The sequence below is a fragment of the Epargyreus clarus genome, unplaced genomic scaffold (genome assembly GCF_041222505.1).
Source record: "Epargyreus clarus isolate Ecla_fem2 unplaced genomic scaffold, WU_Ecla_fem_2.2 ptg000011l, whole genome shotgun sequence".
Lineage (NCBI taxonomy): Eukaryota > Metazoa > Arthropoda > Insecta > Lepidoptera > Hesperiidae > Epargyreus > Epargyreus clarus.
Window position 1 is genome coordinate 4,347,731 of NW_027332219.1, and position 23,066 is coordinate 4,370,796.

Consider the following 23,066-nt stretch of genomic DNA (forward strand, 5'->3'; position numbering starts at 1 on the left):
TTGAAAGATGTGATAATGGAGACATACTTTTACGAGTCGTTCCAGCTTAGTCCTCAGGGGTAGCGGCACATCTGTGGCTGACCCCAGATAGGAACATCTTATCCTATCTGGGGTTGATTACAAATGACCGTGGCCGGCAGTAGACATTTACCATCTGGTGGACGGCATGCTCGTTTGCTACTCCTATAGTATAAAAATATTTTTTTAGATGTATTTAGTGTCGTCCTTACTTTGTCGCTAACTTTAAGATTTATTTACCATGGCTTCCGAAATAAGAGCCGTTATAGCAATATCGTATTATGCAAATGGTTATATTGAAGTGTTTTCCCGTGTTAGCGACCGTAAAGAAAAAATACGTACGTAAGGTTACTTCTGTGGCTTCGCCGTGTTCAGATTTTCAATTTTAGTTAGAAACTTAAATAAATTCATTGGAGGTGGTAGTTCCAGCTTAGTCCTCAGGTGTAGTGGCACATCTATGGTCGACCCCAGGTACCAGGCTTCAGGTAGAAATATCCAATCATATCTGAAGTTGATTACATATGTTCATGGGTGGCAGTAGCTACTTACCATCAGGTGGACTGCATGCTCGTCTGCTATTCCTAAATTATTAAAAAAAAGTTATAAAAAGCAAGTTTTTTAATAACTTTAGTTTTTCATAATCTTTTTAGAATGCCCTTTTATTTGACACCTATATTATGGGGCGCACAAAAAATAAATAATTGGTCCGAAATCTGAGGAAGATTTTTGATTTGGAATGACGTCACTAAGCTCAATCGGTTGGGGTTAACTGTCTTGAAATTCTGTGGCAATACTTAACCCTCACATATATACGAACTAACACAGCAAGTTGAATAAAAAGTTATTAAAAGTCCAAAAACTATAGTGATTTATACAATTTTTCCTTATAAGCGAAATCAGTACGTCCAAAATGTATATATGATACGAAACTAACCTATACCCATATAATAACGAACATACAGACAGATTTAAGAACAAAAAACCCAATCAGTACAAAATAACAAGCAAACTACAAACTAAGCTTAACAAAATCAAATTTTGGAACACCGAAACAATAACTTAATATTTACCTGCCGAAAGCAAATTCCTCCCTTCGTAGTCAATTACGAAGACCCAATAAATAGGGCCAAAATTGAATATTCAGAAACTACTTCACCCCATCCCCTAATTGGGCGCAAAACAATAGCATACGTGACCGTCATACTGATTGCCTTAACGAATTAACTAGTGATATTAATAGAGGGATTGGGCTCTTCTTTAGTGGGTACGACACGACATGGGACGACACCGGCGTCGACATCACGACACCACGACATTGGATTTTTTTGAAATGAAAACTTCTTTGGCAGCGTTATGCACTTTTTGTGATAAGTAAAAAAATGTTAAACTCTCGTCAGGACACGTAACCTGATCGAAATTTCGTAAGACGGCAAAGCAATCTGCAAAATTCAAGATGTCATCCGCTGTCAATATAGAAAAAATATGTCAATGGGTGTTTCATTTTTTATTTATTATATTTTATTATTCAGGTTGGGTTTCGAAAGTTTTCTCTTCCGTCGGCACTCCCGGAGTGCAACCCGTTGATTTTTTTTTAATTTCTACCTACATCGACTCGATGTACAGTATACTCGTACATATACCACGGGCCATCAAACATTTTTCTTATGATTAATAAATAATAGGTTGAAACTGCGTGAGTAACTTCATTTTGTCAAAACGCCCAAACTTTTTATTTACGAAAATTCTCGATAAAGTAACGATATTTTCGAAACACAAAATAGCAGGACTTTATAAAACACAATATATATAAAGTTGTCAGTTGTCACTGATGTCATTGCCGTTGCCGTGCCGGTCTCGTATCGTCTCATCGAGAAAAGCCCAATCAATAATTGGGTCCCGTTAAATAGAATTAACGTCGATGAAATCTTTATTATGATAGGTAGGTATCGAAAATATAGATTTTGCAGATCTTGGTTCGGTTATACAATATACTTCTATTACATTATTTATCAGTTGTGTTATGCGTTGTTGTGTTTCGATTTGATAGGTGCAGTAAGGGATAGGATAAGCATACTTATCCGAGATTCCAACTTAGTCCTTAGCGCAATGCATGTGGCCGGCTTTGGGTAGCAATTTAAGTATTTGGGATATAATACAGATGTCCGTGGGGTTCGTTACTTCTAAAAAAATCTACCATTTAACAAAAGGCCACAGAATTTTCTTAAACGTTTTTTTCACTTGTATAATTATGGTGGTCTAAATAGGTGTACAGTCTATGTAGAAAACATTAAGTATGTAGATAAAATGGAAATATAATTAGATTTACTTGTTTGCGATGTCTAACATCAACAAAGTTACCCATTTTAAATAAAACCCAAATTTCTCTTGCAATAGGAAAAGTTAAAGAGAATTGTATAGCACTTAATAATAATATATCTCTTGCTAGCAAAGAGGTACAAAGGCCTGTTGCGGACACCCTGTAGCTTCTACAAATTGAGAAATAGGGTTGACAACTGCTTTATTAACATTTCTAAATTATTTTGTGTATTTTTAACACATGACCTAATTTATTTAGTCTTTTCAATATATCTTTTATGTACAAAGGCCTGTTGCGGACACCCTGTAGATACTACAAATTAAGAAATAGGGCTGACAAGTGCTGTGTTAACATTTCTAAATAATTTTGTGTATTTTTAACACATTACCTAAATTATTTAGTCTTTTCAATATATATTTTATGTACAAAGGCCTGTTGCGGACACCCTGTAGATACTACAAATTAAGAAATAGGGTTGACAAGTGGTGTGTTAAAATTTCAAAATTATTTTGTGTATTTTTAACACATGACCTAAATTATTTAGTCTTTTCAATATATCTTTTATGTACAAAGGCCTGTTACGGACACCCCATAGATACTACAAATTAAGAAATAGGGTTGACAAGTGCTGTGTTAACATTTCTAAATAATTTTGTGTATTTTTAACACATTAACTAAATTATTTAGTCTTTTCAATATATCTTTTATGTACAAAGGCCTGTTGCGGACAGCCTGTAGCTTCTACAAATTGAGAAATAGGGCTGACGAGTGCTTTATTTGCATTTCTAAATTATTTTGTGTATTTTTAACACATGACCTAATTTATTTAGTCTTTTCAATATATCTTTTATGTACAAAGGGGTATAAAGGTCTGTTGCGGACACCCAGTAGCTAGAAAGACAGCTCTAGAAATTATACATCATAAAGGATTTTTGTTCATGATTTTAAAATATTTCGCGTTTTCGTCTTTCATATACTAATAACTGGTTAATGATATGTGCAGAGGTATTTTATCTTTATTAAAATAAAAATTATATGTGCAAATAACTTTCATGACAACAAATATGGTAAAAACCTTTGTGGTTATTTGTGGGAGGAACAAGTCTGTCTGTGTTCGACTTTGAAAAGCGTAGGAAGGAGATATACTTATCCGAGGCGTACCAACTTGGCCCTCAGGGTAGCAAGTCACCAGTAGCCGACGTAAGTAACGAATCTAATATTTTTTGGGGTTCATTACAATTCATGAAGAGCAGTAGCTATTAATCGACTGCATGCACGTTTGCTACTTCTATATCTAAATATATATAACTCAAAGGTGACTGATTGACGTAGTGATCTACCAACGCACAGCCCAAACCACTGGACAGATCGGGCTGAAATTTGGCATGCAGGTAGATGTTATGACGTAGGCATCCGCTAAAAAAGGATTTTGATCAATTCTACCCCCAAGGGGATAAAATAGGGGATGAAAATATGACTTCGTAACGCGAGCAAAGCCGCGGGCAAAAGCTCGTTTTAATATAGAATTTATGAGGAAACCAAAATATTTTGTTCAGAACGGATTCCTATCCCATATTCCGTTCACTTACAATACAGAATAAAGGCAGTAGATTAATAAAACTCGTAGCATTAAACATTATATTAAACATAACTCCGCAAAGAAGCGAGCTAGCACAAAGGCGTGCAAAGCGAACGTCTGTTACTGTGCAAATTGAGCAATAGGGCTGTGCTCCACTTGCAATGTTTGTTTGGGATAGTTTCAAATCGTTTACAGTTCATCATTACAATTAGTAAATCTCTTTGGATACGTGCTTAGTTTTCTTAAAACTTGTTTCAAGATTCAAAAAACTGTGTCAATATTTGAATAAAAATAAAATTGCGCATTCTGCTAACCAAGCCTAACTCTAGGTTAGGCTTAGGTTTTTTTATGTTATGTTGTTTAGGTTTTATGAATAAGCAAATACCTAGACCCTAAACAGAAATCAAAATTAATCTGTCTGGCTGGGGATAAAATACGAAAGGAGATATATACATCGAAAGATAAATGAAAATGACGCTATAGTGAATAATATTTTTTTTATTTTAATAAGCTTTATTCACTTATCTGTATGAACCAGATAATTTTACAAATGTATTTTATAACCAAATATTCCTTCACCGTTTCACATAACTTTTGAAAAATCAGAGGTGCGTGCCTGGGATTTGAACCTCGGACCCCTCGATCGAGAGGCCGAGTTTCTTAACCACTAGGCTATCACTGCTTATTTTATTTTATCAATATTTTACTGTACTTATAGGTAAATACGGTGTAGATGAAAAAAAAATATAATTTAGAATATTTTTTTTGCAATTTTAATGCAGTTTAAACAAGATATGATATTTAATAACAAGCGCACAAAGGCTACGGACACCCTGTAGCTACTGAGCAAATTGAGTAATAGCGCTGTTCTGCGCTTTGTAGTCATGTTTGTGTGCTCGAGCAAGTTTGTAGAGCGCTGTATTTGCTTTACTGTCCATGCTAGCTGTTTATATCCAAACCAAGTATTTTAGTTGCGTTTTATAAACAGCTGAATTTGATATTTTGAGTCTAAGAACCAAAATAATAACTGAAGATACTTTTTCATAAAAAATAATATGGACAATTTATCAAAATTGCATAGTTTAGTTGCTATTTTGTAGCGCAGTTGTCCAAATAAATATATTTCTAGAAACCTGCATACAATCTTTCAATGTAATATTTCCAGTAGAAGTCCGAACTTGAAACTTTAAGGAATATAGTTTATAACAAACGCAGAGCGGAGCTCAAAAAGCAAAGGAAACAAACACCCTGTAGCTATTGAGTAAATTGGATAACTGCACTGTATTTGCTCTATTGTTCGTTCGTTCTTGGTCTTATTTGTACGAGACATAATAAATAATTTTGTAGACCGAACATTCTGGCATCGGTCGATAAAAATATAAATTTTGAATTTCGAATCTGAGCTATTTTAATACACTTCAAGCACATAACATTTATAACAGGCGCACAAAGGCTACAGACACCCTGTAGCTACTGAGAAAATTGAGTAATAGCGCTGTTCTGCGCTTTGTAGTCATGTTTGTGTGCTCGAGCAAGTTTGTACAGCGCTGTATTTGCTTTACTGTCCGTTCTTGTACATTTGAGGAGTTACGGATTATTTGTACTAAGACTATATATCTTAATGTTTGATGAATTCATTGTATTTAACTAGCCTTTAACACTTTGTAAGTCGTAGTACTAACACTTGATTTTTTCTTTGTTTAGGATGGTATAAGTAATTGGGCATTATATACAAAAAGCGAGTACAAAAACAACCACGCCGAGAGCAGAAATCCTAACTCATTATTTACATATCCGGGATCGAACCTGGAACCCGCTGCATGTCAGACCGTTATAATGACCACCACTACATTATATAGTACGTAATCATGTTCTATTGATGTTTCCTTTCTGCAGCCCTTTTCTTATACCTACTGACTGCACATATAGGTCTTTCCCCACTACTAAGGGAGGTTAGAGCATACTCATTCACTTATGGTCGCATATGCCCATGGGCGGCAATCTAATTTGGTGGACTTTGCTACTCCAATCTTTAACGACCCGCGTAGTGAAGTGGTCACCGTACCGGTCTGATGCGCAGAGGGTCCCAGGTTTGATCCCCGGCGATACAGATTTCTAAATGATGAATTTAGGTTTCTGATTCTGGGTCTGGGTGTTTGTATTTGTCTCTCTGTGTGTAGCACCCTCCATAGCACCAACGATACAGGGAATTCTAGTGTGTAGGCTGTGAGTGTATAATTTGTATATTAAGACTAAAACAAGACTAAAAAATAGTGGTTGTTGAAGGTTCCTTAATTAACGATCTCCAAAGAAAATGCACTTCAATTAACAGTATGATAGTAATGGGTTGATGATAAACTAATAACTGATTAGCTAGTTAACTGTCTGCCAGTTAAATCAGTTAATTAACAGACGAATTGTAATCTGATACTATTAACTAATCTGATTGATATTGACATTGACGGGGATCGTATTACGGTTAAGACATTTATTTTCTCAAAAGATTTTACAAAAATCGCTTACTGAGAAACTTACAATTATTACATAATAAAAAATTCGTGAGCCAATTAACATATTATGATATTGTTAGTTAGAGGGTGAGTGTAAATAAGTAAATTGTCAAGTGTGCAACTGATTCGTAGGTATGCGTAGCGTGAATGAATTGTTTGTTTATTAAGGCTAATACCATAGTGAATGGTAATTATGATTATTTGAGTATTTATATAAACCTACGCTATCATACATGTATTATGTATTATTGTTATTATTATATACCGTTATTTTAAAGTGTTTCTATTTTATTTTCTATTGTTCTTTTTTTATTTTTTATTAATTTTTTTTTTCTTTTTTTTTTTTTTTTAGATATATTTTTTTGAAACATGTATTTTTAGAGATGATTCCATATGTAAATGTTGATTATGTGTGCATATATGCATGTGTGTGTGGGTGTGGGTGTGTGTGTGGGTGTGTGTGTGTGGGTGTGTGTATGTGTGTGCGCGCCCAGGTGTTTGTGTATGTATTGTTAAGTGTGTGTCTATGTATATTTATGCATATAAAGTGTTTTATTGTATGCTAAAAATCAAGTACAATGTGTAGGTTATTATAATAATAACGTTCACCAGATTACAATACTTAGGTTAGGGAAAAATTCTTTAAAATGTGGCTTTTTAGTAGTTTTTTAAATGTAGGTAGTGTTTTAGCATGTTTTATATCTTTAGGCAGTTTATTATAGAGCTGGGCTCCGTCGAAAAAAATATTCTTTTTACCGTATTGTTTAGTCCTAGGGTTTATTAAGCATATATTATTAGCTTGTCTGGTTATTCGTTTATGATGATCCATTCTTTTAGTAAAAGTAATTTGTGAATGTATGTCTTTATTTAGTATTTTTCTTATAAGAATACAGGTGTTGTATTTATATATTTGAGAAAGATTCATTAAATGCGTTTCTTGATAAATTTTGTTTGTCGATGTTAAAAAATTATATTGGAAGAGTGTTTTTATGAGTTTATTTTGTGACACTTGTAACTTTTGTAAATTGCTTTTTGCAGCTGATCCCCATATTTGTATTAAATAATCTAAATGAGGCTTGACAAGGCAATTGTAAATAGCATATCGAACATGTTTAGGGAGACATCTTGTTATGCCTCGAAGTGCACCTGTTAATGATATTAATTTGCTACGTATTTTTTCAATATGGGGTTTCTAATTGAGTTGGTTGTCCAAAAGTAAGCCTAGATATTTTTCTTGCATGACTCTACAGAGTATTTCACCATTTATTGATAAAGGAGTGTAATTGCCTATTTTCTTGTTTTTAGCAGCAAAAACAATATAGTTTGTTTTCAGAGTATTAATTGTTAATAGGTTTGATTGTAGCCATGTATGTAGTATGTCTAAATCATGTTGTGCCTCATTTACAACTACATCTATGGAATGACCATGGTAGAACAGGCTTGTATCATCGGCATATAAGGTGATTTCTCCTTTTAAACCAATTTCACATATGTTATTAATATATATTAAGAAAAGTAATGGGCCTAATATTGACACCCACTCCAATCCACATGTTATCAATTTAGGCTCGCTTTGATAAGTGTCTATTTTAACAACTTGATATCTGTTGCTTAGGTATGATTTTATTATATCGTATGCTGATCCTGATATTCCAATTGATCGCAACTTCATCAAAAGTAACTCGTGACTGACCGTGTCAAACGCTTTTTTTAGGTCGATAAATATGCCAAGTGATATGTTTCGTTTGTCAATATTGAGTTTGATGTTTGTCACCAGATCAACAGTCGCGGAAATTGTGTTAGATTTGGGTCGGAAACCGTATTGTTTTTCGTAGAGAAAATTGATATTGGTTAAAAAGGTATTAAGTATTACTTCCTATAGTTTAATTAAGTATAACTGAAGTAATTTTAAGGGATAATGAAAATAGTATTCTGTTCATATAAAGAAAGCCAAGATTTAGCCTAACAAACCTAGATTTAGTAACCAAAATTATCTAGAGAAGACTTTGTAGACTTTGTAGAGAAGATACTAAATAAGCTCTAGTTATATTTCTCACAATTAAATATTAGTGTGTCATGCATTTACAGTTTTAAATATAAACTTATGGCATTATTAGTATTTTTTTTCATATACCTATGTGAACAACACATAATTGTAATGATAATATTACTTGATAATAATTAAATTGATAATAATGATATATTAATAAGGCAGTGATAGCCTAGTGGTTAAGAAACTCAGTCTCTCGATTGAGGGGTCCGGGTTCAAATCGTAATCATATTAGAAATTAATTATCACTTGCTAAACGGTGAAGGAAAACATCGTGAGAAAACCTGCATACCTGAGAGATTTATAAAAAAAAACTCAAAGGTATGTGAAGTCTACCAATACGCACTTGGCCAGCGCGGTAGACTATGGCCTAATCCTTCTCATTATGAGAGGAGACCCGCGCCCAGCAGTGGGACAGTAATGGGTTGCTGATGATATAATTGATAATGTAATAGTAACTATATTTTAATTTAAGCATGTGGAATGTCTATAAAAATATTACACCCACAAATAAACAAAAGTGACATTCACCTGAATTGTCACGATATCATTATGCGTCACGTCAACAGAATCGAACACGACAGCAAATTGATTCAGAGTTCGGATTTGAAAAATGTAGCACGTGACGTCACGCATGAACCGTCCACTACGTGTCTGAAATATCGTTTGCTCAATGGATTGATTTTGCGATGACTTTAATAGCCTATTGATGGACGAATTAAGAGACATATACGGAAACTAAGTAGAATAGTATATTTCTGTTCAATAAATGAACATAATTATTATCTGTGTAAAGTAACTGACATTTAATTTGTGGCGAAAAAAGAAAATGTAATGGTGCAAAATCGGGCAATATTTGGTGCGATAAAGTAAAATTAGAAGATTTTCAATTTAAATCCGATAAGTTCTGATGCATTATAGTTACAAAATGAAAACTATTTAATGTTTTTAATTATTAGATATATTTTGTACAACGAAGACGCAACAATAGTGATATTCACCTGTATTGTCATGACATCATTATGCGTCCCATCATCAGAATAGAACGTCACAGTAAATTGATTCAGAGGTCGGATTTGGAAAATGTAGAACGTGACGTCACGCATGATCCGTCCTCTACGTGTCTGAATTCCTCCGTCCTCTACGATTATGACTAAAGCATGATACGTGATACCCTAATTTGAAAATCTACCTCTCAGGCTATAGGTCTGGGGATCGAACCCATAGCACCTCTTCTTTTCATGCTTGGGAATTCATAAAAAAGTTTAAGATGCCCAAAAGTTCCAACCTGCACTTATCCGGTATGACGAACTATGGCCTTAAACCCTTCTTTCTCTAATATGATACTTGTGGACAGCAGTGGGTTAAAAATAAGATATTTTAAAAATAATTCTACGTCCAACCAAAAAAAAATTCCTACAAATTTTAATTAAAAGAAAAGATATAATTAATTTCACAAAAATATTTCTGACAAAATTGAAAACACTATTATTAATAAGAAAAATAATCATAAATGGAGCATTCTTGGGTGTTGGATCCAAGTGAACAGAGAACAAAGGAGAATAAGTGGGTCTTCGCAAAGGATGCTAAGTGCCTCTTGCTTGATAAGGCTTTGTTTCGATTTTTTCTTTATAAGCGAAGTATCTTTTATAACGTAAATGTGCGTCTTTATAAGATTATTTGGCAACGTAGAAGGAAGTAACTGAATGTGTTTCAAATTGAAAATGCTAAATATTCATTTTCTATTTGTAACACTTAGTACGTTTGCTACATATTTTGAATAGTATAGTTTTGAAGTTAGTTCGTCTTTTTGTGAATTGACTCTCCTTTTTTTAAATTTAATGAAATCTAGATTAATGTATATGTTGTTTTTACAATATTGGATAATTACTTAGTTAATAATGGAGTTGTTTCTAAAAACGATAAAATTGAAACAAAAATGTGATCAGCGTACCTTTGCTGGACTTGGGTTTCCATTCAAAATCGGTAGATGTAAGATGAAATAACACAGCTGGCCAAGTATACAGTCCGAAATAGAAACATAATATGAGCACATATTAAGATCTTGCAGAAACTTAAGTTTCCTTCCATCGTCAATATTTCCAGACCATCTATTACGTTTATACCTTTGTATTATTTCCAATTAATTTAAAATTAAAATAAAAGAAAAGAAAACTAGATTAACAAATAAGACGAAATAATATTTAAACATTAACTTATTGGATTTTTTTTTGAAAAAATGTTGTCTGAAAATTAATTTCAGATTTTCGAAATTTTCATATCCTATTTGGCTCACACTGGCCTTACGGGCCAAAGAAGCTTGTAATCATAATTTTATTGTATTCTATACTCTAACAAAGGGTCTTTTAGCGGCACGAGTGTGGCGACCGCGGACATTATAAGGGCTCTTGGCTTTGTGAGCGAGCCACAATGGCGTGGTGAGTGGTGGGTGGTGGAATAAGGTGGTTACTAGGTCTTTGTTCGTGCGTGAAATTTCACAAAGTTGATTTTGTTTCATATACGTGGAGGCTTTGTACGATATAAATAGGTCTATCTGGTCACTCCTGTGTGTTTGTATATCTAGAACTAAGTGGTGGTTGTATATCTGGAACTAAGTAACTTTCTATGTGGTCACTGCCGTTCATAGACTTTCGAAAGTAACCTTCGTCTGTATAAATGACCTCACCACCTCTATTCTACCTCGTAACAGTACTGTTTTCTTATAAGATTGATACCTATATAAATGGTCTAAATGGGCTCCTAAGTCAGCAGCGTCACACCTATTTCTGCCTAATAACAACAATGTCCCTTGCTGTGTTCTTGCTTAAGAGGTTTTTTATACTTGTCGCACAAATAATGCAAATTTGTTCTCACAACCATCGGAGGAATAGACACATATCAAGACATCATTAAGTTGTTAGATAAGTATAATATTTATAAACAAATATCGAAAAATGGTTATCATAAACTGACTAAACGTTAAAAAAATAAACAAGAAAAAATTTTGAAGCTCACTGCAGGGGAATAAATAAAGCCATGTTTTATATGATACAAGTAGCAAACGAGGAGGGTATCCTGCCATAGACATCTGTAATCAACTCTTAATATAATCCTACTTGTGGTCGGCTACAGATGCGACGCTACTCCTGAGGACTTTTTTTTATATAATATAAGAGTAGCAGGCGAGCATGCAGTCCACCTGTTGGTAGTTGTTACTGCCGCCCATGGACATCTGTAATCAACCCCAGATAGGATTAGATATTCCTACCTGGAGTCGGCCACAGGTGCGCTGCTACCCCCGAGGACTAAGCTGAAAGGCCTCGGAAAAATATGTCTCCCTTCCCACGCCCTTCAACCCAGAACACAGCAGCGCTTTACACTGTTATTAGGCAGAAATAGGTGTGGCTGTGATTCTTCTGGAGTCAAACTACAGAGTATTCACCTTCTACTGGGTTCTGTAAGAATTAACTATGAATGCTTGAAGATAGGTCGGTACATTTCTAAAACAGAAATAGGAGCGCTGTCATACCCTGACGTTCTAAATTGAAACAATGTACCTTAATAAGTGAACGTTCGGATTTAATCGAAGTAATTTATACATCGCACAATAGGAGTTCACGTTACCAAGACGTCGAGTGGTAAAATACTAGATGTTGGATAAATGGGGAGGGTGGGGTTGAAGGGGAAGTCGGGGTGCTTAATGCGACTCCATTCATTGCTAACCCCGATCTGGATAACAGGGTATTTGAAATTTAAATCGCAGCTGGAATAGGGATGACGGTTCTGTCAAAAAATCGATTTTCTTAATCGATTCGGATTTATTTACCATCGATACTGTTTTAAATATCGAAGTATAGAAAATTGATAATCGATTTTTTTTGTATGCTGCTCTCGAAATATGTCAGCCTAAGTAAAGTAATTAGGTTTTTTGAAACTTTTAGTTTTATAAATCAGGTCAAAGAAAACAACACAACCTAACCTATTCATTATTATAACGATCTATTAGATCAATTCATCATAATATCGATTAATATCAATGACTCTGGAACAAAAAAATCGATTCTCGGATTAAATATTACATTAACATCCCTAAGTTAAAATGCCAACTGGAATAGCTAGCGATGATTTGCCAAGATCGCTCCCAATCGTTCAATTATCAACCCTAATTTGATTGAGGCTCGATCTAACTTGGGATGCTGAGTGTGCTCGGATCTTGCAGCCACTTATCATTTTGCTCGAATAAAGCATGGAAGGTCAGTTGTTAGTTTGTCTCTTGTTATTTTCTATTTGTCAAAATATTCAAATGCAAACTCTGTCTTTTTTATCTTGTTTGTCTTAGTAATCATTTAAATTTTAATATTAAGTTGCAAACGATTGCAGTCCACATGATGGTAAGTGCTTACTACCATCCATCGACACTTGTAACCAACTGCATACATAATAGACATTCTACCTGAAGTCATGATAAGGTGCTACTCCCGAGGCCTAAAATGGTCGCCTCATACATAAGTCAGGCAACATCCATTCTCTGCTGCTGAATAGCAAGAACGACTTAATGCTAGAAATAAGTGTGGCGGTGGTACTTCCCCGATCGAACCAGTTTTCAGATCTCAAATAATTTTAAACATTTTAAGAAATAGAAGAAAATATTTTTTTAAGATGATAAATAACATTGGCCTTACAATGTTTAAAAAATGAAACGGAAGATTTTTACTTGTGATCAAATGTTATACAAACTACAAAGCAAAATAAAAAATGTGTTAACAATTCTGAAGGTGGTAGAACCCTTTGTGGTTCGACTCCAGTGGCACCAGCGCCACACCTCTTTCAGCCTAATAACAGCAGTGTTAGGCGCTGCTGTGTTCCGTTTTGAAGGGTGTGATAAGGGAGACATACTTTTCCGAGACGTTCCAGCTTAGTCCTCAAGGGTAACGGCCCGTCTGTGGCCGACCTCAGGTAGGAATATCTAATCCTATCTGGGGTTGATTACAGATGTCCATGGGCGGCAGTAGCCACTTACCATCAGGTGGACTGCATGCTCGACAGCTACTCCTATATTATAAAAAACATCGCTACTTATTATAAAAACGTTAATATAGAACTTTGAACACGAATCAAACTCGAACCTAACATTTTTTTAACATGACCACACTTTATAAGCGTGATAATACGCAGTTAAACAGAAACTTAAGGCTTTGGACACTTGCCAAGTGTCTTGTAGAGAAAATCTCCTTTATAAAAGCATCCACACTTAAGCTAATTTTTCACTTTAATTTTCCACAGTGAAAATTTTATGAACATTAAATGTATTTTAAAATTTGGCCGCGAACTCGCCCGCAAACTGTAAAATAAAAGCTTACCACTGAAAAAAGAAAATAATGTTTGAGTAAAAGTGACAAGAGTATTTTTATTTTGTTAACATTCGTTGAATTTCTGGTATGTTAGTGCTATGGACAAAGATTAATAAAACACAAAGAAAGATACATATTAACTGTCACACCAAGATATATATTAAAACGAGCTTTTGCCCGCGGCTTCGCTCGCGTTACAAAGTAATATTTTCATCCCCTTAGGGGTAGAATGGATCAAAATCCTTTCTTAGCGGATGCCTACGTCATAACATCTACCTGCATGCCAAATTTCAGCCCGATCCGTCCAGTGGTTTGGGCTGTGCGTTGATAGATCACTACGTCAGTCAGTCACCTTTGAGTTATTTATATTTCGATCTATAGTCGGGGTATCTGGTTACCCTGGAATGGAACTTAAGACTCTCTGTACTTAAACCTATCGTAGTAAACATCATTGTATCAGATCGTTACTAGTTAATAAACATTTTTTTTATTATAAGGGAGTAGCGGATAAGCATGCAGTCGACCTGATGGTAAGTGGCTATTGCCGCCCATGGACATCTGTAATCAAACCCCTGATAGGATTAGATATTCCTACCTGAACGTGCACAGGTGCGCCGCTACCCCTGAGGACTACTGGAACACCTCGGAAAAGTATGTCTCCCTTACTACACCCTTCAAACCAGAACACAGCAACGCTTAACACTGCTATTAAGAGGCAGTAATAAATATAAAGAAGCCTGGTTTTAATATCCTTTTAACCTTATTGCGGAGGGGAATGTTTTTTGAGTTTTACGTATGTCTCGTTCTTTCGTACGCCCTACAGTCCAAAGGGCTTGCAGATTAAAGCATAAGCGTTGTTGGATTATTTTAAATTGAGGGAGTGACAAAGATTATATTTTAAGCAGTTTTTTTTACTTTTATAATATTTTTATTATACTTTCATTTGTTAAAGACCTTACAATAGCTGTGGTGATTGCACGAGACATGTGAGTACTTTTACTCTTTAATCTACTTTATATTTAAAACATTGTCCAATCCAAAATTTTACCCTCTGTGCACTTTTATATTAATTCACTCTGTTTATGAAAAATTACGATGTTACTCCCAGATATTTTTTGCTGACGTAAAAATCCGTCAAGAGTTAAGCAAACTCAGTGACGTCGCATCAATTTAAAACATCCTGTGCAGTCAGCGGAATTTATCGCAGAAGATTATAGTTATGAATTATTCATGATTTAGCGAGTCATTTTGTTTATAATTATAATTTATGTAACGATTGTTTTGCATAACAACGTAATTCAACAATTAACATTTCTTTGGCACGTAATTTGTCTTAATTGTCGAATTATTGATCACATATTTTATGTTTTACAAAGGTTAAACAAAGGTATTATAAATAATAAAGATATTTTTAAATGAAATGTCTTACACGTAATAAAGAACAAAAAATGTCCTTTTTATATTTAACATTTAAATTTAAAACAAGTTTAAAAGACAAAACAAAAACGCCAAATTTTAAAGCACACCAAAAATATTTGTATTTTAAAATATTTCATTTAGCACCGTGCATCAACATTAAAACACGTTGTAATCCAAAAAATAATGACGTCATTTCCCGTCATTTTTGTTGACGTTAAAATCCGTCATGACGTGAGAATACATGGCGTAGTGTCATTTAAGAATATAATGTACAGTCAGCTATTAAAATGTCCTGCAAGAGACTTTGAATTATTCATGGGACTTGTGTATTAGGCTATACTATTAAGAGGTTTCTTATGGTAATGAAGTAAAATGATAAGAGCTCACATTTAGTGGATATTGCTATGCATTTAACAAGTACATAAGTATAATAATATTATAATTTAACAGCATCAAGGCACAGACAAAAGGCTAAGGTATTAATCATGTTGATCCTATTGATCATGCTTACGAATAGACAAATTAATTAATTATATTTTACAGTTAACCCTTTAAATTAATGAAAGATAACCGACTATACTCACATTTCGGGCTAGAAGAGTTTATGTACGTATTTATTTATATCGGCTTCAGAAACGTAATGTTGACTACAGTAAGTACCTCATATCAAAATCATCATACAACAGAATTGAAAACTACATTTAAATATATCCATAAACCTTATTATCTTATTTGTGTATTAAGTATAAATAAGCTCGTAAAGCATTTTTACATAAAACATCTGACGTGGCAGTTCAGCTACATCCGGTATAGTCCGCTAAATGTGTCACAGGGCAGAGATTCTGAATTATTCATGCAGCTTGGCGTATCAATCTCTTTTTCGTATATTAAATATTCTCCCAAAGTATTTATAAACAAAACGGCTGACTTGTCAGTTCAACTACATCCTGTATAGTCCGCTAAATGCGTCACAGGGCAGAGATTCTGAATTATTCATGCAGCTTCTCGTATCAACCTCTGCTTGTTTGTTCTTGGGATGGACGTCGATTATAATAACTTATACTAACTTGCCCCGTGACTTCGTTTGACTTGGAACTTTGCTAGAATAAAAATCCCGTGGGTCCACAATCTAGTAGAATTTACAGTCAGATTATGACGTACTATATGAAATTTCGTTTTATTGTGAAACGTGAAAATGTATTTTATATACATTTTCACATTTGTAAAATACATAAAAAAATGAAAACGAAATATATTATAAACCATAACGTATATTAATATTTTATACATTATAGATGTATTTTATACGAAGATATATTTTACAAATTATTAAGTTATGAATATGAAATGCGATACGCTTAAAAATTGGACATTTAAGTTCTTATTTTAATTAATTGGTTAGAAACTGAAGGCCAAACGTCTGACGCAACTATATAAATAATAAAAGTATTATAATATTACCGTAATATTTTACACAGGTGGTTTCACATTCGATAAATTTTCCAGCTGACGTCACGAATTCACTGCTACTCATTTTTAACTAATATTATAAATACGAATGTTAATTTTGTTTTCTACACTTTCACCCCTTAACTATATTTTTAAATAGTTCAAATATTTCAAATTTAAAATAATACAACAATTTTTAATTACAATTTTACATACTTTTTCAGTTACACAACATACTGTATAACAAATGCATTTTGTAAGGGGTTCAGTTACTGAATAATTCAAAGCACTTGACAAATCAACGGCTTATTTGAAGTCTGGAATGTCTTCCAGAATTGTTTTGACTGCTGAAATAAATTTTGTTACATTTCTTGCAAATAGCTTTTTTTTCATAATTAAGCTATAGATTTCCAAATTAACGGAAATTATAACAAAGATTTCATCATCATCATCATCGTCAATAACCCATTACTGTCCAACTGCTGGGCACGGGTCTCCTGTCATAATGAGAAGGATTAGACCATAGTCCACCGCGCTGGCCAAGTGCGTATTGGTAGACTTCACATACTCGTACCTTTGAGATTTTTTTTATAAATCTCTCAGGTATGCAGGTTTCCTCACGATGTTTTCCTTCACCGTGTAGCAAGTGATAATTAATTTCTAATACGCACATAACTTTGAAAATTTAGAGGTGCGTGCCCGGGATTTTAACCTCGGACCCCTCGATCGAGAGGTAGAGTTTCTTAACCATTAGGCTAACAAAGATTTACTGTACTAGTATTATTATAATCGGTCAAGCACGTATCGAAAAAATTAAAAATACATAAAATTACATACATACTTTTCCGACGCATTCCAGCTTAGTTCTAGGGGTTACGGCGAATCTGTGGCGGACCTCAGGTAGGAATATCTAATCTTATCTGGGGTTGCTTCCACATGTCCATGGGCGGCAGTAGCCACTTACCATCAGGTGGAATGCATGATCGTCTGCTACGCCTATATTAGAAAAAAAATGGGAGACCATATTTAGGTGTATTTATAGGGCAACCTGTATAAGGCTTGATTCGTCAGTTAAATAGCATCCTGTACAGTCGGGTAAATGCATCCTGCGAGGGGCAGAGTACTGAATTATTCATGCCTCTCGGCATATCAACCTGCTTGTTTAGAGTCAAGATGGACATTGATTCTAATGGTTTTATTTAATCACTATCCTTGCGATGGTTTGCATTTCTCTAGGATCGCAGAATTTTGTTATTTGTTGTAACAATTGAGGCTGTTTTGGTAGTCGTACTGTCGTCACATATTTCTGTCTAATAATAGAAATATTAGCTTATTACATAGAAGGATGCAAGTTTATATATAAATGCATTTTATGAACTAAATTATAACTAATGAACAACTAAATAAGACTATACCGGCACCACCGCTACACCAATTTATCTATACTAATATTATAAAGAGGAAAACTTTGTTTGTTTGTTTGATTGTAATGAATAAGCTCAAAAACTACTGGACCGATTTTAAAAATTCTTTCACCATTCGAAAGCTACATTATCCACGAGTAACATAGGCTATATTTTATATGAAATATATTTGATAAATAGATAAATTTTGAGGCGGTACAAAGTTTGCCGGGTCAGCTAGTTCCTAATAACAGTCAGTGTTTGTGCTTATTTACAAGTACTACAAGCAAACAACGCAATCTTCGTGGACAAGTGAAAATTTACATCAAAAATTAGAGGAACATTAACAAAAAGTAATTAATTTTTAATTTATTTTTTAAACTCATGAATATATATTTTTTAATTCATGCTCTCTTATGAATATAAATTATGATAGATAACCACACATTTAAATCCTTAAATATAAATTATACCCGGATTAGTGCTTGCTTACACTTTAAATTTAAACTTTGTTTTAAGTGTTGCTGTTAAGAATTTGACTTAATGTGGTCTAAGATTACTTTTGATAATATTACTGTTTACCTTTGCTGAGTTTACATTGTACTTTTTAAAAAATGAGTGATTTACCAGCAAATTCGGCCGTTATTTTCACAGAGAAAGGCAATGCAGGCTTTCCACACAATAAAATGTCGAATCAGGAAGAATTCATTTTTCCAATATTGTGGTAGATTGATCTTGGACACGGTCGGGAAGTCTATTACACGCAGGAAATCTGAATTTGGTCGATATGTATTTTGACCTGTTTAATCCAGATTCTCATAACATCAATATAGGTTAAATTTTGATAATACCGGCAATATCGAATCATAATAGATCTACAACTTCTAAAAAATCTCGTCATAAAAATTCGAGACTACAGCGAATATCTCATCAATATTTAGCAGAGTGCTTACTGTAGGACTTTTTCGCCCTCTAATAGCATAGCTCTCGTGGCGCAGTGGTTAGCGCGCTCGGTATTAAACTGAGAGGCGGTGGTTCGATCCCACCCGAGAGCGTATTGTAGGATTTTGCCGGCTTTTTTACTTCTTATTTATATACTTTTTTTCGACTTTTTTCTTCGTAATTTTCATATTTATATTGTCTTTGATTTTTTCTTACCTTTTTATTTTTGTAAATTTTACCTTTCTTACTTTTATTTTCGTCTTATCATTTTGCATATAACAATAAAATATTTTATAATAAATGCTTATTCATAGAAATATTTTTTATCGAAAATTATTTAATTACATCAAATTTGAAATGCATATCAATAAGCAATCTCAAATTATATTTACACAGATTTCCTCTTAACATTTGAAGGATTGCTTTTCCACGAATATGATTACAACTATTCTCCTTCAATAATGTATTTTAGGAACCACCATGCCGGTCTGACGCGCAGAGGGTCCCGGGTTCGATTCCCGGCCAGACAGATTTCTAAATGATGAATTTAGACCTCTGTTTCTGGGTCTGGGTGATGTGTATTTGTCTATGTGTGTGTCCATAGCACTCACGATGCAGGGAATCCTAGGTAGAAAGCGTTTTTATTTTTTTAAGTCTAAACACGATTACGTTAAGTATCGTGCTAAGTTCAAGCTTTGCGCTGGCCAGAACTTTTACCCTTACCATGATTTTTTACGTTTTGGTATTTGTTTACGTACTTGCCCATACAATTTGCCCCTAGCGAATGGTATCAGAACTATAGTGTCAGTAACGTAACATCAAATGTCTAAATTGACAAAATGGCGCTTGATCTTTTGTCTTTCTTTCTTGCGAACATGTGAGGCAGACAGAAAGACTTGAGCACTTACTTATTTTTACGTTTACTCAGTACTGAAGCAAACGGAACAGAATATTAGATTGAATAAACGTAACGTAAAATTGTGGGATGTTTTGAAAACTCATGGTAAGGGTACTGGTGTGTAGATATCCTGACGATTTCTTTTACCGTTACAACAAGTGATAAATAAATTGTAGCACGCACGTAAAACAGAGGTGCTTGTGGGATTTGAACCTCGGGCCCCACGATTGGAATTTGAACCACTTGCATGCATTGCCATTGATGTTATATAATATTAACTGACCCGGCAAACGTTGTGTTGCCATATAAATAAAAAAAAATACTAAGGGTGAACAACCGTTATCACTAAGGGGTATGAAAGTAGATAGTAGCCGATTCTAAGACCCACTGAATATGCATATAAAATTTGGTTGGTAAAGCCGTTTCGGAGGAGTACGGTTACTAACATTGTGACACGAGAATTTTATATATATAATATTGAAAATTTCTAGACAACTGATAAAGTAGTAATCGTTAAAAATTAAGTTACGAGGGTCAAAACCTACTTCCTATCCTACTATCCTAATTCCTACTAATATTAAAAAGCTGAAAGTTTGTGAGGATGTATGGAGATTCGTTAATTCTTGTAGTAAAAACGGCTAATTGGAATAGGCTGAAACTTTCCAATAATATAGCTTATACATCAGAATAACGGAATAACGATTTTTTAATATTTAAGGATATCGTTTGGTTAATAACAATAAGTATCAAGTGAGTCGCAAAAAATGTTGCCGGCTGAGATACTTCGCCGCCTTGAAATTGAATGAAGCCACAAATGGCTTATTGACGTAAGTTCTTTTTTTAATTCTTGACAAATAAAAACATTTTTAGAGAAAATTTACGAATAAATAACTAATACTGCGTAATTTACATGAATTTACATAATAAATAAATAATTATTTCAAATATTTCAGGGATTATATTTTAGCACGGAGACGAGGCAAAACTTTTTTACGCAAGTATTTCAATTCTCAAAACTGGGTAGGTACATTCTCTAGTTAGGAGTGAGTAATCTTTACTAATCTATGGCTGAGAGCTATCTTGGCGTACGCTGCGTAAACCGTTAAAGTTACATGAAAGTAATGTATGGTGGAATTGTTTGTCTCAAGTAGTTCTAAATAAAAGTCCGCGACAGCATATATCTATCTTTTACCTGGTAGCCATTATAATCAGAAATGTCAGTCATAAAGTACTATACTATTTTACCATGCTTATTTTATAGTATTAAATTAACTCTTATTAAAATAAATACTTTTATCACTATTGAAATTTAAAGTAGATAAACTTTCTATTTTACATTTATATTAAGTATTTTGAACGGATAGTTATCACTATAAGGTTGACTGGACTGAGCGATATTAACACGCGTTTATTAGCTTGGGTTGTATGTATGTATGTACTCGTATGTACGTAACAGAGTAACGGAATCTTTGAACCCGATTTCTATACACTTTGAACGTTCAGTTTAATTCCGAATTTTGAAAAAAGATCAAAAACCGATGACAATACACGATTTTAATAACTTTGTACCATTGCCTTATCAACATCCTCAGGATTAACGATTTTCGAGGCGAGATTGTTCGAGCGCCTTAGTGAAAGTTCATCGCAAAGTTACTAGATTGATTTTTAGTTTTGAAAAATAATAATGTGATTTCCCTATAACTCAAATGTTCTGAAACATATCTATAATGTCATCTTGTAGAATGATTTTTAGGATTTGATTATGGATCAAAGGGTAAAACGAAACCCTCCGATGGAGCTCGGTTTTCGGTGACGGTCCGGTGACGACGGTGGTGGACAAACGACCTTAAGATCAACAGCATGGACGAACCTGACCAACTTATTACCACAAGCGACACTGCGCTTCTTTCGTAAAACGTTTATATAGTTACCACTTTAACCATGGGTAGTGTGGCCACTTACCATTAGGTGAATTGCAAGACTGAGAAAGAAAGAGAGAGAGAGAGAGTGTTATCCACATTTATAACTTAGGTCTAATTAGATGTCCTAATAAAATTAATTCAAGATATTGATGTAAGACCCTTTTCCATTCGATCTTAACCCAAAAAGGGCATTGATTAGACCCTTATTATATTACAAGGGCCGTTGATGTTCACTTAATGTATGTATTTCCTCTTATAAGGGACAAGTTTGACCTTAACTAAAATGAGTATATTTTAGTTCATACAAATATTACTTACATTACGGTTACATACATATGTATTACTATATGCTTTTATAGTATAGAATACGATCATGCACTCCAGCTGATGGCCAGTGGTCATTAACGCTTATAACCATCTGTAACCAATTCCATACAACAGGGGTTCTATCTGAAGCTGACCACAGATATCTTGTCACTCCTGCCAACGATTGCCACGGATGTATGTAAGTCAAGCAAAAGGTAGTGTGGTTTTTTGCAGACATACTTATAAGAGGCGTTCCAGCTTAGTCCTCAGGGGTAGCGGCGCTTCTGTGGCCGAACTCAGTACCCTTACCATGAGTTTTTCCAATCAGCGCCCCTAGCGGATTATATCAGAACTTGGAAATTGTATGGGCCAATACGTAAACAAATACCAAAACAGTCATATTTGTCAAAACGTAAAAACTCATGATAAGGGTACAGGTAGGAATATCTGGACTGCAAGCTCGTCTGCTTCTCCTACATTATAAAAGAAACTTACTTTTAGGTGAACTACATGATCGTTTATTTGGATTAAAAAAAACCCTTCAATTCGAACTAAGATTCGTTACTGACTGTCACATAATAATAATGTACTAAATAAGTACTGACAACAATTTCCCTATAACACCCTAATTAGAATTGCAAACGGTTATCAAACGGGAACTTGCGCCTCTTAAACCCAAAGCTTTGTAATTAGAACCGCTGTTGTTGTCATATTGTTATTTGAAAAGTTTATACGCAAATTACAAAGTGAAAATAAAATACAAATGTATATCAAAGGTAAAATATCTCTTCGGTGGCATTTTTTTATCTATTTCTGCCTAGTAGCAGTGTTAAGTAAGGCTATATTCAGTTTTGAAGGGTGTGGTAAGGGAGATACGCTCATACGAGTTGTTCAAACTGATT